The sequence below is a fragment of the Carassius auratus genome, unplaced genomic scaffold (assembly GCF_003368295.1).
Source record: "Carassius auratus strain Wakin unplaced genomic scaffold, ASM336829v1 scaf_tig00027916, whole genome shotgun sequence".
In the NCBI taxonomy this organism is placed as follows: domain Eukaryota; kingdom Metazoa; phylum Chordata; class Actinopteri; order Cypriniformes; family Cyprinidae; genus Carassius; species Carassius auratus.
This window is the reverse complement of record NW_020525639.1, coordinates 1-17,395: the sequence shown is the minus strand read 5'-3', so window position 1 is coordinate 17,395 and position 17,395 is coordinate 1. Positions and strand designations below refer to the sequence as shown.

At 39.2% G+C, this 17,395-nt stretch overlaps 1 pseudogene; it reads right to left on the bottom strand.

The window, feature by feature from the left end:
• Positions 1 to 660: 660 nt before the first annotated feature.
• Positions 661 to 14,882, bottom strand: LOC113079388 (SH3 and multiple ankyrin repeat domains protein 3-like; annotated as a pseudogene).
• Positions 14,883 to 17,395: the final 2,513 nt, after the last annotated feature.

Here is a 17,395-nt window from a genome sequence, read left to right as displayed (position 1 = left end):
ACGAATAACAGACACAAGTGGTGTGTGTGACAGCCCACTGTGGGATGTTCAATTAAAGATGGAAGACCAGGTTCAGTAAAACTTTAACAAACAAAAGCAAAAAAGGGGTTGGTACAATGCAAATCGAACAAACCAGTCAACCGTCATTCCGTATGGTGATGTAACGTTTCATGCTACAGTCCATCATAAAAGGATAACCAAAAATCTTTTTCAAGAGTGTTATATATATATATATATATATATATATATATATATATATATATATATATATATATATATATATATATATATATATATATATATATATGTTTTATATTTATGACAAAAAATTTATATTCATATATCTATATACTTTTTTTCTGTCAAATATATATGTATATAATTGGTAAAAACTGGTAAATTATTGGTGGAATAAATCATCTAGGGAGAGAGACAGAACGGTCCGTTCTGTTGTTTGCTGTCTCTCTCCATTTTCAAAGCTATTTAAATACATTGAGATATTCTATCTAATGTCATATTTCCTTTGGAAACCCAAAGTTAAGAGTCTGATTATGAAAAAGCCACTAGTGTTGGTTAAACATTCTCCGAGTGTAGTACCTCCCTCAGCCAGAAGGGGGCAGGCGGTAAACAGAGAGGATCCGGCCACGCCCACTCTGCTCATCCACTCCTAAAAAAATACTCTGAAAGGCAACTGAACTTCCTTTTCTCAACAGCATCCCTCCTTATTTGAATGAATGACACAGTGGAAAGAAAATAGAAAAACTGGTTTTGGGACTAAGGGTGTTTATCATGCTAATGAAACTAATATTATTTTCATTAGGCTTTGTTCAGACAGAGCAAAAAAATCTATTTTTATTGTATTTTTGTAGTTTGGACTCAAAAAACTGTTTAAAGCCACATTTGTACTATAGGTGGTTTGAAATCGAATTAAAATAAAGCGTGAACTGTCTAATTGAATTTCAAGTATCTCTTAATTTGGGATGAGATTTACTTTGCAAATACACAAATTTTGAATAATGAATAGTAATCAATGAGCAGTTTCAGTATTTGCTAGAAACTGCTATAATTAGCTATAATTGTAGATAAACAAATCTGATTTTTGTGCAGTGTGAACAAAGCCAATTCAATCATTAAATTCACAGCCGCTCCCAAACAAACAGCACCCATGTGATTGGCTGCTGGTGGTAGTGTGGGAGGGGCTTAGGATAGTGCTGCAAAAACAGCATGGAGTAAACACCCACTACACTAATGATGGATTAAGGAAATAGCGAAATTATTCCAAACTGAAGTGTGTAATTTCTTGGGCGATTGAAAATTGTGAAAATGGTTGTGTTTAAACTGTTGGTCAAATGTTGGTGTGTCAGATTGGTTGGTATGTTTAAATAAACAGAGCAATGTTTAAAGGGGAATATTAAACTGCACTCCTGTAAAAAAAGGTACAAAAGCTGTCACTGGGGCAGTAGCCTTTCAAAAGGTAAACCTTTGGGCATAAGGGTTCCCAGGGTTAAAGGGGCATAACTTTTCCGTAAAATTTCCAAAAATTCCTAAAAGTTTCCAAAATTTCTGCAATGACTCAAAATGTACCGCCTCTTTCCAAACCCACTTATTTACCCCTAAAGGAAGCATAATAGTACCTTAAAGCAGGGGTGTCCAATCCTGCTCCTGGAGGGCGACTTGTCAGCAGAGTTTATCTTTAGTTCCAGTTAAACAGATCTGAAACAGCTAATGATGGTCTAAAGAATCACTAGAAACAAAGTGTGTTGAAACTGGTGGGAGCTAAACTCCAGGAAAGTGGCCCTCAAAGAGCAAATTTAGACACCACTGCCTTACATATTAGTACCAAAAATGTTCATATTAGTACCTAATTAGTACCTAGACAAGCATTTAATTAGCAATATGGTTTTGTATGTTTTTGTGTATCTGTGTATATTTGTATGTTATGTGCATGAGTATATCTGTTAAGTGTATATTTTAATTTAATTTTGTGAAGCACTTTGTGACTTTTTTGTCTGTGAAAAGTGCTATAGAAATAAAGCTTACTTACTTACTTACTTACTTAATGGTAGATATTAATATCTTTTAGTACCACCCCAGTGATTCGTTTTTCACGAAAAGTGTGTAATAGGATAAGTGTTTTAACATCGAAATGACACACTTCGGATGTAAAGCTCAGGAATTGAAAAAAACAAAACAAAAAAACAAAAAAACAAGACAAACAAATTAAATAAGAAAATAAAAGAAAACTGTGTTGAGACTAGCTACAGGTAGAGGGAGGCGCGTGGTCAACTCTCCAGCAGCTGTTTAAGGGCGCGCTCGATGTTCATGCGATGACCGACGCGCGTCACGCCCAGCTCAGCGTATTCCTCCTTGGTCAGAGCAGGCAGATGGGAGCCCTCGATCTCATGCTCTTGGAATTGCTCCCGGTGTTCAGACAAGTTAATGCTGGCCAGCCAGTCGCCAACATCGTACTTGTTCCACAGGTGGAGGGGCTTCTGGTGGAATGGCCGTAGGGTGAGCAGGGGGGAGGGCAAGCCCGGGGAGGGGGCAGGCGAGGGAGAACGACTCCGCGCACTGGAGCTCCTCATGACAAAACGCACTTCTTTAGGTTCGTGAGGGAGACTGAGGCTAGACGACTTAAGGATTGTGGGGGGTGTGATGGGAGAAGTGGCCAGACCAAAGCCCCGGATGGGTCCCAGAGGATCCGAGCGGTCCGGGGAACCGGGACTGGGTGTCCGCCGGGTCACTGGGTAGCGGCTACCTGGTCTGATGGTGTAGGTGGTGCCGTAGCCTCTCTGAGAGATAGTATGGAGCTCCCCCAGACTGCTGAAGAGTCTAAAAGTAGGGAACAGAAGAAATAAAAGATTGAAAGACAACTTTTTCTTTTTTGTGCGAAACAACAGAAATTCAGTGGCTCTTTCTCGCCCAGTTTTAGAGAAAGCATCAGCTATGTTAGGACTCTATGCTCTTTGAGTTAGATGTGGCAAACACACTAAACTAGAGTTAGTGAGATGCTTAATAAATGCGTTTAGCCTCAATAGTGGAGCAAAGATAGAGAATACATCATAAAATCGATCTTAGATTTTTTATTTTTATTTTGATATAGTTCAGTCATACAACTAAAATTTAATTTAAAGTCTTTTCTCCTTAGTCAACATGACATCAGAATTCACCCTATTTACAATGTGAAAATGACTTCTTAATTAGTTTTTTGATTGTTTTACCAGTGAAAATATAAAAAAAAATCCTAAATTTACTTGTGAAGCAAACCACATATAATATTAATGTTTTCATGCATTGTATCTTGAATAAAAGTGTATTTTCTCTTACTGCACTGGCAGATTTTAAGATAAATTTAATTAAAAATACTGGGAACAATTCACAATAACATTTAATTTGTGAACATTAGTTTACTATATTTGTTAACATGAACATCTAAACTTCTTAATCATTTTTAAATGTTAGATATTCATGTCACTCACCATTTAATACATTAATTATTTAAAAGTTGCATCTGTTAATATCATTTAATGGACCTTGACTTAACAATGAACAGTCGTAACATTAACAAAAATAATAAATACTGTAACAAATGTATTGATCATTGTTAGTTAATGCATTAACCAATGTAAACTAATGGGACCTTATTGCAAAGTGTTACTAAAATATCCAATGCTGTAAGACATTTTATGGTGTGTTGCTTCTCAAGTAAATTTTTCTTTTTTGAAGGATTTTTAGATATTTTAAGAAAATTAGACAAAAAGCTTCATTTAATTTAAATTATTTAAGATTATGTTTTATGTATTATTTATATAATTGCATATATAAATGCAATTTAGTTAATGAGAAACACTAAATTCAGAACAACTGACCAGATGCATATCAATATTAAATAAAAATAAAAAATTCAGCTTTGACACTAAATTCATTAATTTATTATGTTCATCAAGATTGTTTTAAAAGCAGTGCATAAAGTTGAAGTGTTAATCAACTTCTGCACACTACAACTGTAACTAGGCAGAAGAAACTCGCTCTCCACTTAGAACTTGCCTCTGTGAGCAATGAAGCGAAGAACTGATGTAATTCTGTTAACAATCAATGGTAATGACTGAGGTGTTACATGAGTTTAAATGCAATTTGAATTGAAAATAAAACATGGACAGATTTACACCAATTTTATGAGCACTACAGCAGAACACTGAAAGCGAAACCAAACATGCAACACATGAGAAATAACACAAGACAGATGTGGAGACATGCATAACATCTCAACCTTCAAATTACTTCATGTGATATATATATAACAATATATAGGTTTCATTATTTTGACTTGCCGAAACAGTAATAATAAAAGAATCTTAAGTGAAAGTGCCGTTATATTTAGTTTTTACATGGCTATCCATTCTGGGTGCACCCTGGGTGAAGAGAACAGAACTTATTTAGCAATATAGGTGCAAGCTCTGATCATTACCTATCATGTCTGTAAAAGCAATCTATGAAAAATCTAAATGAAAACTAATGTCCTATACTTATATTGTTTAAATCCTTTTGCCTATGCAACTTGATGATTGAGGAGAATTAAGCAGCCAATGAAAAACAAGGAAAAGCTGGGGTTGAGAGAGGCCTGACCAAATTAGCATTAGGTGGGTCAGTAGATGAGGAAGGATGGATGATGATCAAGGTTTGACTCAGGGGTGTAGAAAAACAAACAACAAAAAAAAAAAGAATAAAGATAGATGAGATGATTCATGCGCACTTACACAGGTGCCCGGCTCTTCTGGGCTTAGCCTCAGATTCAGCTCTAGACAGAGCTGGGTAGCATGCAAAGAGAGAGTGAGAGAAAGAGGGAGAGAGGGAGATGGAGAAAAAGAGAGAGAGAGAGAGAGAGTGAGGGGCAATGGGAGAGAGAGAGTGGTCGGTTAGCATCAGTCCGTGACAGAACAAAAACAAACACCACACACTTCACATCCTCAACAATGTCAATTGAATGCAAACCAAATGTATAGCAACACAGACCAGAGCGCAGCTAGCCCCAGACATCAGCTTTCAATGGTGGAACGTGCACATATAAACAAGATCAATAAAGACTGACTTTTATTAACAATGATGTGAAATCAAATACAGCATTTATTTCATTACATCCTCTGTCTGGGGTAAGGTGCCATTCTGGTCAAATGAAACAGAAATTTAGTAAAATGAACAAATATGCATGAAAAATAAAACAAATGCATAAAACTACAAATGTACAACCATTTTTCTAAGAAGAAGCAGGAGCGATCAAAGTGTTAGCATGATCAAAGGATGAAAGTGTCACAAAACTATAGAAATGAAACGCTTAGCAAACACAGTAAGCTTGGACAGCATGTTTGAATGGAGAGACAGAAAAATAACAAACACACAGAGGAATGATACAACCCCAAATCAGAAAAAGTTGGGACAGTATGGAAAACGCAAATAAAAAAAGAAAGTAGTGATTTCTAAATTTACTTTGACTTGTATTTCACTGCAGACAATATGAACACAAAATACTTCATGTTTTGTCTGGTCAACTTCATGTCATTTGTAAATATGCATCCTTTCCTGTCATTCAGACCTGCAACACATTTAAAAAAAAGTTGGGACAGTAAAGCATTTACTACTTTGTAATGTTGCCATTCCTTTTCACAACCCTTACAAGACGTTTAGGGACTGAAGACATGAAGTGATGAAGTGTTTCAGGTGTAATTTTGTCCCATTCTTCTTGCAAACAAGTCTTAAGGTGGGCAACAGTACGGGGTCTTGGTAGTCGCATCTTGCACTTCAAAATGCGCCACAAATTCTCTATTGGAGAAAGGTCGGGACTTTTGGACTTGTTGCTGGTAACAGTCTGGATGATCCTTTTCTTCTTTGGTCCGGAGCACACAGCGTCCATTCCTCCCAAAAAATAACTGAAATATTGATTCATCTGACCACAGTACACGTTTCCACTGTGTGATGGTCCATCCCAGATGCCTCAGAGCCCAGAGAAGTTGACGGCGCTTCTGGACACTGTTAACATAGGGCTTCCTTTTGGCACAGTACAGTTTTAACTGGCATTTGTGGATGTAACTACGTATTGTGGTACTTGACAAAGGTTTGCCAAAGTAGTCCTGAGACCATGTGGTGATATCGCTTATAGATGAATGATGATTCTTGATGCAGTGCCGCCTGAGGGATCGGAGATCACAGTTGTTCATCTTAGGCTTGCGCCCTTGTCCTTTACGCACTGAAATTCCTCCAGATTCCTTGAATCTTTTAATTATGTTATGCACTGTTGAATGTGAAATATCCAAATCTCTTCCCATCTTTCTTTGAGGAACATTGTTTTTAAACATTTCAATAATTTTCTCACGTATTCGTTGGCAAACTGGCGATCCTCGGCCCATCTTTGCTCCTAAAGGATTAGACCTTTCTTGGATGCTGCTTTTGTATCGCTCATAATTACAATCACCTGTTAACATCACCCGTTTCAAATCACATCATTATTTAACCATTTTACCTCATTACTAGCCCTAAATTTCTCCTGTCCCAACTTTTTTTGAAATGTGTTGCAGGTCTGAATGACAGGAAAGGATGCATATTTACTAATGACATGAAGTTGACCAGACAAAACATGAAATATTTTGTGTTCATATTGTCTGCAATGAAATACAAGTAAATTTAGAAATCACTACTTTCTTTTTTATTTGCGTTTTCCATACTGTCCCAACTTTTTCTGATTTGGGGTTGTAAATTATTATAATGATGACACTGTGATGCATATGTTAGTTTTATATTGGATAATCCAATGAAAAATGACAACTTTCAGATGGTATGATTAATTTAAATACAATCCATTTTTAAAAGAACTTTATCGAGCATTGGACAAATGGGTTTTAAGTAGCTCATAGCTCAAAATTATTGTGATAAACATGGGTCAAACACATTCTATCATATGATGTTGCATGAAAAAAAAAAAAAAAAAAAAAATCAGTCACACAAGGACCCACATACATACTGCTAGCACAGTGCTGTAGAGCAGGGGTTTTCAAACTGTGGGTCGCAACCCACTTGTGGGTCACGGAATGGAACAAGGTGGGTCGCACAGAGTCACTTGGCCTGCAGCTAAATTTGCATTTCAATGACACACACACACACAAAGTTCAGTCTAGGGCTGCACGATATAGTCTACCAACATTAATTACAAAAAGGAATATCTGTGATTTTCGAATTGCAATTTAGTCCGCGTGCGTTTCGTGTTTTGAAGCGCGGGCGCGCACGAGTTATAATAACAGTGAAGGTCTCCGAGCAATGTTATTAAAAGGTTCAATCGGTCCGCAATACTAAAGAGAAAAAAATTGCTCACTTCAATACACTATATTCTGCATGAGATTGCATACACCAGAAAATTCTAATTTTACAAAAACGGTTTCAGGTAGGCCATGTTCATTCATTTCTATCCTCTATTTGAACTCTGCTTCTAACTCTGTCTTTGTTCGGGAAACGGTTTGTAAAAAGCATTTCACAAGTACAGGGTGAGCAGGGCACAAACGCAGGGTTAATTGTAACACTACAAGATTTAAACAATTCCACTTGACAAAATGTACAAAATTTAGCAATATTTCCTTGACGTATCATCTCTATTTAGAGAAAAATTGGCCAAAGTTCAGAAATCTTTTGAAGATATTGCTGAACATTTAACCATTGCAAAAATAGATTTCTGCCTTAACTTTGTCATCCAGTTTTTTTTTTTTAAACGAGACATCTGTTTGTTATTATTTTTTTAACCTATTTCACAATTATTTTTAACTCCAAACTGCTTTAGATAGTTCTGCTTTGCTTCTTATGCTTTTCTAAAAAAGTGTTGGATTGTGCTCCATTTTCGCAGACACACACGGAAGGATCATGAATGCATTTTCTGCAACAAAACAGCAGTGCAGATTACAGTTCACTGGAGTGAGCCTGTTTCACAGTTTTATGGACATTTCATATTTTGACGTCTGTAAACAAAAATGAAAACTTAGACACAAGTAGTGACATTTTTCAGTTGTACTCTAAAATAAAATGGTTATTTTTCTTAAATAATTTCTGTCATCAAAAAAAAGTAAGATTAGGCTTAAAGTAATGTCAAGCATTTTTTTTCTTAAATATTTTGGTGGGGAGTGAAATAGATTACACTTGTCTAGGTGGGTCGTGGAATGGAAAAGTTTGGGAACCCCTGCTGTAGAGAAGCAGGTCACAAGGAAAAAGCTCAGATGTAACAAGAGTTTGGAAGGTGAAAGGTCAAAGCTTGAGATATTGCATGCCCTCAGGCCATCTGTAACCTTGTGAACACCCAAATGGCAAGACAGAGGGACTAAAAGAAGTGCTTCATGGTTAAAATTAGATTCATGTCATGTAATTACCCTACTGCATGTCATCAAGAATGTTTTTTCAAGTCACATCATGTTTACTGAAAAAGATGACATAACCGATGACCAAAACAGATGCACAGAGAATACTTGACGATACTGTCACAAGGGACAGACATTTTGGTTGATTTGCCAGGGTGGACAAGGGAACACAGAACCTGCAGAAGTGATTAATAAAACCCAGAGCAATGTCAGCAATAGTGATTGAATATGGGATTAGTGGATATTAAAGAATAGAAAATAAATGACATTTGATTTACCCTAGTTGCTAAAAGCTAAGGTTTACTGTCTTCCATGTCCTTGTCACATCTGTTGGAATATAAAGGACTTCAGCTGTATTTGAGGATATAAGCAAAATAGAATATAGCTGGTGCTTTAAAAAAAATCTTGTTCTTTTATATAAAACATTATTTATTACAACTGATACTTCATTTATTTGAACTCAAACTGTCCCTGTAGCTCTGGTCGATTTCATCAAACTATTATTCAACTATGCTCTTTGGCTTATATGGTAGAGCTGTAAGATCAGCCTCAGGACGTTCTACGTTACTTACCAGTGGTCGTCCAATGTTGAGATAGTTCTGGGGCTTCAAACGTCTCAATGAAGAAAGCATGTTAAACATTAACATTTAATTCTTTTAAATGAATAAGACATTTTAAGGTTCTGAATTAACTTTTAAATAAAAGTTAAAGATGACTGCTCTTTAAATCTTGTGAACACAGACACAGGTGATTTTCTTTGGTATTCTCTGAGATGTCATTTTCATGAGGATGTTTAATATATTGTTTATGTAAATTTTATTCCATATTACTAAATACAAACCATCAGTTTCGATTAAACATTGTTATTCAGATATGGGAAAAGAATTGCAGTGTTCTTACTGCCATTTAATCAATAACACTTTTTCAGTATAAACAGCCAATATCTGTATTCTCTTTATGATTTTGCTTTAGAAAAGGTGTTCATTTTTTTGTAATGGAAGTTTTGATTTGGTTGTAAAGTTGATTTGCATTCGGTCTTATCCAGGATTCACACCTTACCTTGCACCGACCACGGGTGATTTTCTTCCGGGGTCAAGTGAAGCTCCGAGCGGCTCCTCCCCAAGTGAGCGGGTGTCCTTGTTCAGCTGCTGCAGCCGTGAGCTGAGCTCACTTATCACAGTGGGCTTTCCTTCCTCTGCCCCCGAAAGTACACGGGGTTCCACGGGGTCCCCCCATAACTTGGAGCGTTTCTGGAAGAGGTAGCGGGGTCTGGCCAGGCCTGAGGCTCCCGCAGCAGCAGCAGCCAGCACAGCCGCGTGCTGCTGTGAGAGCAGTTCGCTATCAGATGACTGTTTAAGCAGGGGGTCCCTGAACGTCACCGGGCCCTTGCTGAGCTGGGACTTGAGCTTTGGCTTTGGAGGCACTGGCGGCTTATCAAGAATGAACGTCTGGCCATCTGCGTAGGTGGTGTAGGTGTCCGTGGGCTCGCCGCTTTCCGAGGACAGTGTGGACATACTAGAGACAGTGGAGATGGTACTCGTGGTCTCCAGGTGGTGATCACTGGAGCTACGAGTGTCTACCTCTTCCACCCCGGAGTCAGCAGCAGACTCTGGGCCCAGGTGGGACTCAGATAGCTTCCCTGAGGCTGCTTGTGGGCCACTGCTAGCGGGGACCTGTGTTGCTGTGGCAAGCGCTACTGGAGGGGCAGGGGATGGGGGTGGAGCTGAGGGCAGGGCAGAAATTGTGGTCTGCGCCAACATAGAGGCAGGAGGTACTGCAGTTGCATTTGTCTTTCCAAGAAGGCCATTTGCAAATTCATCTGGTGGAGGAACCACACCGATTTTACGGAGCTCCTCACGTGTCTCCTCATCACTGGAAGAAAGCATGGCAGGTGGCAATGTGACCGTATAGGGTTCCACGTCCTCCTCAGAACTACCCTGTGCCAGGGTTTTATCTGAAGATGGGCTGGGAGGTGGCTGGGAAGTTGGAGCTGTGGTTGGAGGTGGGGTGGATCTCGAAGGAGCATCGGGACCAGGGGACTTAGCTCTTTTTATTTGGGCCAACATGGGTTTTGGGCTCTCTGACAATGACCCCTTAGGAGAGGAGACCCTGTGCTCTGGGCTGGGCCTCACTGCCTCCCCATTACTCGTTGCATGAACCATGATAAGTCCAGCAGTTTTCTGCTGGGATGTGTCCATGATGCTGATGATCATACTCTTCTTGTCCTCAATTTTCCTTTCTTCCTTCATTTCTGTCCTTGTTTCCAACTCTTTCCTGGTGGATATGGGACTTCCCCACTGAATTTTGCTGGTGGGGGCGGAGGTCTCATAAATTCGTTTTGTTGCAGGGGAAAAGGGAGGTGAGGCAAAATCCCCCTCATGCTCTGACCGCTCAGTCTCTTTGGTCTGGGTCTCCATATACAGCATCCCTCCAGCAGCTTCATGTTTAGTTCTGGGCTCAGGGCTGCTTGAAGGGGACTGACTCTGGGAGGTTAATGCCCGTTCCCTTGCGGCCAGCGCAAGTGCCAATGGAGAGTTGGGGTCCAGGGGCTTGCCTGTCAGTGGGTGAATGAAGGTGGTGCCCCCAGGAGAGGGACGCAATGCCAAGGCAGGAGGAGGCAACTGACCAAGTTCACGTGTGAGCATTCGTTCATCCACTGAACGGGATGGTGTGAGTGAAGGGGCTTCTGTGGGTGGTGCCGAACTGCCCTCCATAGTGCCCACAGATAGGAAGACTGTGGATTTCCGCCTCTCCTCCAGACGACGTTCCCGGTCTTTCACTGCATCAGCAATGGCTGCTGCAAAAGGACCCTTTCCTTGCAACAGTCCCTCAGCGTGAGCTTTACTGCGTTCGTGCAACAGCTGCTTCTGCTGCTGATAGAAATCAGCCCTGCTGGTATGGTGGGCAGCTAGGCGCCCAGAGGGAGAGTGCTCTCTCGCATGGATGGATGCCAGTGCTAGCGAGGCTCTCTCCTGAGCATCTTCCACCTGCAGTTGCTTTACAAGTGGGCTCTTCCTCCGCTGTGGCTTGCTCGGAGGGGGCGTGAATAAGCCCACACTGAACTGGCCCACATTGGCGTAGGGGTTATCAATGACTCGACCTTTCCGCTTGATCCTTTCGGGTGGAGTTGAAACAGGACCTGGCCTGGGGATGTCAGTAGGCTCCACGGGAAGGTGGGTGGAGTCCTGCAGGATGATCATGGAACGGGCTTTTTTCTGTCGATCCATGTGGGAGGCATGGCGAGGCGGCTCAAACAGCTCAGCAGACATTGTCTGTGGCAAAATGTGCAGTCTTGGTTCAGAGCCTGGTTTGAAACTGGAACGGCTGGGGTCATGAATGCGGCCAGGAGGAGGGGGTGGGCAGAACGATGGAGGGGGTCCAGTATCTAGATAGTAAAGCGATGGGGGAGGTGGGGGAGCTATTTGAGGAGGTGGAGGGATACTATGGCTGTCTCTCAGGCTGTCCGTCATGGAGGAGCTCCGTGGAAACCTGTGTTCCGCTGCCAGGGCAGACAGTCGATCTTCTTCAGTTGCTCCTGCACAGAGAGACAGATAGATCTATAAAAATGTATTTTGGGTTTGGCTGAGCTTTGATGATGAACAAGTATGCAATATTTTAAAGATTTGATCTTTGCTCTTTCCTTTAACATCTCCCCTTATTCTTGGCATTACAAATGTAACTATGTGTCAAAGTTCTGCATTTCATTGCATTCAGATTTGAGGATCAAAGGACAGATAGATAAAAGAAACTAGAACAAAGCCTAGCACTTTACTGCTATTTAAAATCGAGGAGAATAATTGAGGAGTGTATGTAAAAGATCCCTGAAGAATTACCAAAGGACTTTGTTCTAGTCATGCTTTTTGGCAGCTGCATGTGGGCTTTTTCCAACGCTGGGTGTAGAGCACCATGGATAGCAAGTCCTTGCCGCTCAAAAAGAGACTGCACAAAGAAAACTTTTATGTTTAAAAGGGTCAAGTAGGAATATTTTGACAAATTTTCAACAAAGTGTTTCCACTGGCTACTGTTTTTGTGAGAAGCTTTAAATAGGACACTTTCTGATCATCTGAGTGTGAAGACATACTGTATCTTACACTGATTTCTGCTGGTGTAATACGGCGACTGCTAGGACGTTGCTTCACTGTGGCTGCTCTGTAGTCTGTTTCTACCTTTGGCCTCAGTACTGTCTCCTGAGAGGCCAAAATCTCATCTAGCCTTTCTGTTAAGAAACACATATAAAACCATGTTAATTATACACACCCACACAAATAGTGCTCCTCAGTTTGCAATATGGATCACATTTGATCACATGCTTTGAAATAAAAAAGACAAAGGAAATCTGAAATGGGAATGTTAATGACATTAACACAATGCCACAATGCATCATTGCTCCTTATTTTATGCAAAAGTTGTATGTGACAAGCTCGATTCCAACCCATAGACCTTCCTGGCTGTCTACTGTCTACTTGAGCAGTGCCATAGACAGGATACATTCGTATATTAATGCATGTTTGCAAAGAAAAACAATTAAAAAACATCACAGATGGAGGCAAGAATGTATCCTGTGTAAAGAGTCCCTAAGGCAGCATTCTAACTGAAATAGAACCCCGTAAGTGACTCATTTGTAACAAATAGAATTCCTTGTGTGAAGCAAATGAGAAGTGGAACTCACAATAGATTTCCAATTTGGCATTAGCACATGTTGCTAGGAAAAGATTACATTTAAATAAAGCATGAAAAATACATTGCACAGAAATTCACTTTTTTATTTTTATAATTTAATCAATACATGTTAAATTTAGAATAGCAATTTGAATATTTGAGTTTTTTTCAAAACATCATGGGACATCAGAAACAAGATATTTTAAAGTAGAGCATAATTTTACTGCCATTGTGTTGGGAATGCCTAAAAATATCGGTTAGGTAGGCAGCTCACTAGGTTTTGGAACAGAGCTAAATAAATCATATTCCAGCATGAGCAAGGTGAAGATTGTTGGATACACGTTGCATACTTCAGTGATTTTGTTGGATTCTAAAAACCTCAATGTATAACTCACCTCCTCTTCTCCTCCTTGCAGAGGCTGAGCATGAAATAAATGTACAGAACAATAAATGTAAAGTCTCACATCAGCAAATATCGAATATGTCTGTCTGTGTGAATGTGTGTAATGAATTCAGTAAACGCAGTACACAGATAGAGTGAGAGAGGAAAAGAAAGCTGATGTTTTGAACAGCCCAAATGGCTGCACAAGGGATATGACGTAGTTAATAAATAAACAAGAAAGAGCAACACACTACAGAGAGAGACAGATAGAGACTAAATGTTGCATCCAAGTGTGTGTGGATGTGTAAAACAATCTATTTTCCTAATCGTCTATTTCATAATCCGAATGATAATCTGACTACTTGGAGGAAACCCTGTTGCCCGAAAATGTCCATCTACACGTGCACATAGTCTTAAAAATTGCACACTGGATCCAAGAATGTACAGCCTTTCAATAGGGTAAATTATAGCATTTGTTTCTTCATTGGAACTTTAGCATTCCATCACTTGCTCACCAATGGGTCCTCTGCAGTGAATGGGTTCCATCAGAATGAGAGTCCAAACAGCTGATAAAAAGTAATCCATACCACTCCAGTCCATCAGTTAACATCTTGTGAAGTGAAATGTTGTGGGTTTGTAAGAAAACAAATTCATCAAGTCATTTTAACTTCAAACTGTTGCTTCCAGTCAAAAGTCCATAATCCATAATAGTGAAAAAATCCCATTGTCCTTTTACATCAAAAACACCAACATTTGTTCAGAACTGTTTAGAACAATTTTCGCTTGTAAACAAAGCTTGGTCTTTTTTTGAGTCAGAAGATATGGCTTTTTTTTTTTTAACTGGAGAAAGTAGTATTATGGATATAGGACTCATATTTTAGCCAGAAACAACAGTCTTAAGTTAAATTTCAATGTCTTGATGGATCAGTTTTTTACAAACACACAGCTTTTCCCTTCACAAGGCTTTAATTGATGGACTGAAATTGTGTGGATTACTTTGGGGATATTGTGATGTTTTTATCAGATGTTTGAACTCTCATTCTGACAGCACCCATTCACTCCAGAGGATCCACTGTTGAACCAGATTTCTCCAAATCTGTTCTGTTGAAGAAAAAACGAATCTACTTCGCGAATAACCTACATTTGGAGTACATTCAACAAATTTTTCATTTTTGGATGAACGATTCCTTTCAACACAAAAAATTTAAACAATTTAGAAAAACTATTCAACCTCACAACATAGTGCATGTGTTTGTTTGTGGGTGTCTTACCTAGTTCTTCAAGCTCAGCAGTCATGCTTTTGGACCTCAGGGTGAAGGGTGGTGCTGGACGCTCTTTTTGGAGGCAGGGGCGCTGTGGAGGAAAGGCAAGGAGTAGATGAGAAGATAGTATGGTGTGGTGATGGGCCTTCACGGCTGCTGCCCTTCAGCAGTTGCCAGCGCTTCTTCACGCATCTTCATCTGAAGATCACGGTACCACACAGCTACACCACGATTAAACCCTCTCCTTCCGTCTTTCTCTCTCAAACATGCAACATAGAATCATGCGACTATCAGACATCTCCTGTGTAATTGCACGACCAGAAAGCAACTTCGTTCTTGGTGGCTCTCCGATAGTAGAAAACAATTCTCGTCTCCTAAAACCTTCATATCACATTCAGCCTTTAACAATGCAAACGGTGGGCGAGTTTCCTTTGTCTCTCAGAAATGAAACCTGCTGCTATGTCCAAAGCATGTTTTGAACTTCAAGGAGTGATTACAAGAAGCACAAGAAAACTGATTCCCAGAGTTTCCAGAAATCAGACCACTTCTGTTACTGTCCTCAGTAACTCCCGGTGTAAAATCCTTCCACTCCTTACGCTAACAACCTTCAGAACTGGAGTGGAGCTGGAGAAGACGAGAAGAGACAGAGGGAGAAATACAAGGCACTAATGCAATCATTATTCAAACATAGCGTCTGTAGTAACCATGGCAACTCTGGCAGGAGCAAGGCCTGGGTTTTGTGCATTTCAACTGTGAGAATATGTGTGGGGGAGGATATAGCCACAAAACTAACAACAGACACTCTATTATTACTTCATCAGTAGTGTGTGGTAGTTTGCATAGCCCAGAGTTATGCAATAACCCTGCAATAACTTTGCAGGTGACCGTGATTTTGTCAAGAACAATATTCTTATAGATTTTAGGGTAAGGATCTGTCTTTGGGGCATAAGCAACACATCACTTCCATCTGATCGCAGGGATAGTTCATTTCGGTTACATGCTGTAGGGCAAGTGTTTCAAACTCAATTCCTAGAGTTCTGCTTCAACACACAGACCTTGTAGTTTTCAAATAAGCCTGCAGGACTTGATCAGTTGGATCAGGTGTGTTTAATTAGGGTTGAATATAAATATATAGGGCTCCGGCCCTCCTGGAATTGAGTTAGACAACCCTGCTGTAGAGCAACCTGCCAGCAACACTGAGGTCATGGGTTCGACTCCCAGGGAATGCAGGAACAAATCAAGTGTATAACTTCAATGTGATGTAATTACAAATGCATATTAAATAGAATGCATTTTGCACATTTAAGCAATATATTAAGCTGTGGATCTTATTTATAAGCTACAATCTTTGTTAATAATACTTGCATTTTCAGTGGCAATAAATTAACAATATATATATATATATATATATATATATATATAATATATATAATATAATATATATATATATATATATATATATATATATAAACATGATTCAGGAGCATGTTAAATGGTTTATTTGGAGAAAAACCCATGACCTTTGTAAATACATAAATAAAATTTAAAAGATTTTTAAAATTTGCTTTGGAAGAAAGCATCTGCCAAATGCATTCAGTTTAAGAGTAGTAAGACAATTTTTTTTTACATATATGAACTACACTAAAGCATATAGCTGTGGATTATTGTTATTAATACTAAATCCATTAAATAAATAAATATTCCTTGGTGAGAAATCCAGCAACTAAATAATTAAAATATATAAATAATAATAATAATAAAAACACATCCTACACATATCCATTGAGTGAGATACTGAAAAGACAGCATGTCTGATGGTTCTACAGAGACTTGCAAAAAAACATATATTGAATACAAGAACTTACATTTTATCTGTTTTATTTAAGTGCTTTGAATTATTATTATTATTTTTATGGATCAACATAGTCGACCATCCTAATTCAATCTATTCTGTAAGACATAAAAGTGTCTGCTAAACGACTGTCTTACTATGCTGTTCCATCATCCACTAAAGGCAAACACAGGTCAGTGAAGGGTTCAGATACTGTGTGGGAGTTGATAGTTTACATGGATACTGAATAGATTACTTCTTTTGGGATTTGAGGTTTTTCTATAGTTCTAATAACTCTATCGGCACTCACTGAGCTGCTAATCGATTGAGTGGGTGTACAGTAGGAACGCACAAATGTGTGTATGTGGAAAGGCTGCACAGAAAACCCTTCAGTCTGTTTAGTTATCACAATTCCTGGTGACAAGCAACCCTGCCATTTAGTTAATGCTCCTGACATTTCTCCTCGGACAAACCCAGGCATTACCGTCACAATCGGCTATGATCATTACACTCACTTCTTGATTCATTCTTGCAGCATTTCTTTTCCTCATGTTTGAGACTATGAGAGAAATCTCTCAAAGTCTGATCATCACATACAGTATAGAGCATCAAAAGACTGGTTTCCCAGCAACCAATGCCTTTAAGAGCTCTTCAGTGTGACTGCAGTAGCCCCGCCCACAATAAACAAACAAAACCAGCAGTCAGCACATTCCCTATAACTCAACTACAACACCACATATGAACTATAATCATGCAATGTATTAAACGGCAGACCTTGTTTCTAAGTTACATACCCTGTATACCCTGATTGCTGGAAAACCCATTAAAATTAAATTAAATCAAATAAAAATTAATACTTGCATTTTCGGTTCGT